Consider the following 3,929-nt stretch of genomic DNA (forward strand, 5'->3'; position numbering starts at 1 on the left):
TTTCCGGGGAAACTGAGATCAGAAACTGAATGGGGAGTATTATAGTTATTATTAGTATGATTATTATTCATTTACTTTTAAGGAAAAAATTAAAAAAGAGTATCGGAGGACTATTGTTGATTAAAATAGAAAATTAGGCCCCTTTGTAAACGTTTAAGGAAGAATTAGAATTAGAATTTCTTGTGTGAGTTTTCATTAGCCTTTTTATACTAGAGACGCATAATCCGTCCAGACGAATTATGCGTCTCTCATGTTATCCGTCTAGTGTAAGACGGGACGAACTAGACGAGACGCACAATTAGTCTGGGACCAACTTGGGCAAACATTTTTTCTGCGCCTGTTAAATTCGTTTGGACGAAGTGACCAGTTTATTGTGTCTTCGAAGACGCTCTAAAGTGGCTTCTTCGTCCAGACGCATAATGCGTCTTGTGCCCGTCTTTACACTAGACGAATTTAACAGCCGCAGAAAAAATGTTTGCCCAAGTTCGTCCCAGATGAATTATGCGACTCTTGTTATAACAAGACGCTTTTTTAAAGTGTTTACTCGGAATACCAAGTGGTGCAGAGGTAGGGTGATACATTTTGGACGAGGTGCTTATTGTGACTACTGCGCATGCGCGTAGTCACTATTGCCATCCTGTTAGTTTTTCCAAAAATGAGTATGCAACAATAGAATACACTTCGGAGCCAATCCGCATACGAAGAGTACCAAAGTTCGGACTCTGCAAACAGTACGATGATTTGCCGATAGTTCGCGAGGACGAACGAAATGTTCGGGTGCCCCGTGTTCGCAGATGATGATCTGTGAAGATTACGGTTCTGAGGTGAGGTTTTAATTCTTACAACAATTACTTCTCGAGCTTTCGTTTTTCGTTTCTAACCGACCAATCGAGCCCGTTTACTCGTTTAATGAAGCGCCGTTTTCGAGATAAACAAAGCCTTGCAGTAGTACGTAGCACGTCATTGTCAAACTATAGATGGTTTCACAGTGAGATCGTCAAATTGGCAAGGTCTTCTGAATTGCTATCTACAGGAGGTTGAGGATATCCGAAAAATAAATCTTTTTCCAAGTTTCCAGTTCCATGACGTCTTTCGTTTCAAAAATACAGTATTTCGAATTTCCTAATTGTCACCTTACGTAGCTTATCATGGTGACACCATGATACCAAGCTACAGTGGAACCCCGTTAATACGGTCATCAACGGGCCGAATTAATTGGCCGTATTAACGGGGTGGCCGTATTACCGGGGGTAGGGTGAAATTCATGACTAAAGGGCCTTAATGACAAATATCGCATTTGCACTTCCAGAAAAACGTTTCTCTTTAATAAACAACGGGGATATACGTTAGTAATTGTATAAAATGCTTGAAACTTCGCACAGTAGGTAAAACGCTTAAAATTGTTAAGTGTACTGTTCGTTCTGAGCCTAAAATCAAAACAAGAACAGGCCCAGTTTACTATGCTTCTTAAAAACAGAAGCAGCCGTAATTACCTATATGAAAGACTTCAGTATCAATCGTGTTTGTGATGAAAGCACAAAGACTATCCCTTCGCGATTTGCTTTAGTGGATGTTACAGTAGAGTCAAGATCATGTTTGTTATGAAAACAGGGAGGAGTGTTGCTGACAGTAATTTGTAAGGTAAATCGGCTGTTCGATTACAGCGGTAACTAACAAAGGTCAATGAAATTAACATGTCACAGGCGTTTAGCGCGAGTGGCCGAGTTAACGGGGTGAAATTATAGAGGATTCTTCAGTTTGGGATTTCAAATTGTGGCCATTGGCCGTATTAAAGGGTGACTGCATTAACGAGGGTTTTCTGTAAGAGAATGTATGGCCGTTAGCCGGGCTTCCACTGTATTTGATTGAAAAAATTTCTATCCTTATGAATCTAAGCAGTTTGAGCCTTTCAAGTACATTAGGAGATGTGTTCATACATTTTATCTCGAGCGAAAAGTAAGCGCTTTCAAGGCGAAGTGAAGTCCACTTTGATCCACCTACACAAGTAAAAGTTGTGTGAAACGCTTCGACAAAGAGCTCAGAAACGATGGTTGTTTACCATTTACAAGCAGAAACCGGTTGGTACTAAGTTTGTTCAAATGGTAAGCAAAAAACTCCCGAATAGGAAATTTAGTTGGGATCGGCGTGTACCATTTACAAAATTCGTTCCCGTTTACCGACAGAGTCTGGAGGGAGGCAAAATCATCGGGGAATGCAAGTGGTAAACACGTTTTCCGTTTGGGAATTTTGGACTACCTTTCGAGAAAATCCCGTTTCCTCCGGAAATTTTCCGTTTGGGAAGACCAAAATAGGCTTACCATTTACATTCCAACCAAGATTTCAGGATTTTTCTGGTAAATGATAAACAACCGATGTACCGCACAAATCTGAGAATTGGAGGTGGTGTCTAAATTTGTTTCCCGCAACATTCCTAGCTATTCGTCTTTTTCATCGGACGTTTCGAATTTATTTTTTTGTTGCGTGACAGTGAAATGATCTATCGCACGTAAATTTGTCAATGGTCGAAAAACTATCGATATGAAAGCTGTGGTGAATCAATTCCCACAATTCAGCCACCGCGCCACCCTCTAATAAATAAGTATCCATTTTATAAGGAGTTGTTTCTTCATGACGAGAACCATTAGCGTTACGATAGCTCTTTTTGAGGTATACAAAAACATATTTTACATTATCAATACTTGCTGATATTTGAAAATAACCAGAATTTTTTTTTATTTTTTTTATTAATTTATTTGTTTTTTTACTTACAAATCGCTTCCTCTACTTACACGACTGTACTTACATTATTTACATTAGAATACTTGCGCTATTTACAAAACAATATTTTCACCACTGTACTTACCAATATGATACTTAAGTTACTTACAAAACAATTTTTACACTACTCACAATGCAGTGATTACACTACGACAGATAAGGTGACAGCACCCATTTATTGTTATTCTACTATCACTGAAATACAAAGCAGATCAAAACATTTGACTTGACAACTTAGTTAACAACGCAATCACAAACACAACTGCAGGTTCTCGCCCACGCCTCGCATCACTCAATCTGTATTTATTGATTAAAAATTTATGTTTTTAAAACAGGACCATTTCTTTTTGAAAAGATGCATGGAGTTATTAACTATCGCAATTTTGTTTTCGATTTGTAAAGTATTGTAAACAAGCTGTTTATACATTTCAAAACTTGGTCGTGTTTCTTTCAGTTTACAGGTGTAAATATGATGTCTGGCGAGAAGTATCAGATGGTGTAGTAATAAATTTTTTAATTCAGTAACTATACCAAAAAGTATAGCCCCTGAGGGGACGAATCCTTCCGTATTGGAGGTGTTGTGTGCTAACCATTCAGAAAATTCTTCCCAAAAGGATTTTGAGTATTTACACCTCAGGAATAAATGAGTTAGATTTTCAGTTTCTTCTCCGCAGAAAGTACAGAGATTGGACTGTTTCAATCCTATTTTGTAAAGATAATCGTTAGTCGCGATTCTTCGATGAAGAAGTTTGAATTGAAATTCTCTAAGTTTTGTTTCTTTAGTGCATTTAAAGCCAGTAGACAGGTTTTTTCCCAATCAACTGTTGTGGTTTCGGCTGTTACTATCTAGGGGTGGCGAATGGTTCTTCAAAAACTCTGGGTCTCGCAAAATTTTAGTCGAATTTCACGGGTCTCGCAGTCTCGTTTTTTGAGCGGTTATGTGCGTCTCGCAGTTTTTTATATGAAGGTGTCAAACACTTTGAAGTCTGGGTCTCGCAATCTAAAAAGTCAAAATGTCTCGGGCTCGCAAAGAAAAACGCTGGTCTCGCCGTCTCGCAAAGTCTCGCATTTACCATTCGCCACCACGGGACGAAAAATTGGATTTACATAGCGTCAAATGTCTTAAGCTTGTTAAAGGCGCGATAAAGACC

This window comes from Montipora foliosa, chromosome 13 (genome assembly GCF_036669935.1).
Source record: "Montipora foliosa isolate CH-2021 chromosome 13, ASM3666993v2, whole genome shotgun sequence".
NCBI lineage: Eukaryota > Metazoa > Cnidaria > Anthozoa > Scleractinia > Acroporidae > Montipora > Montipora foliosa.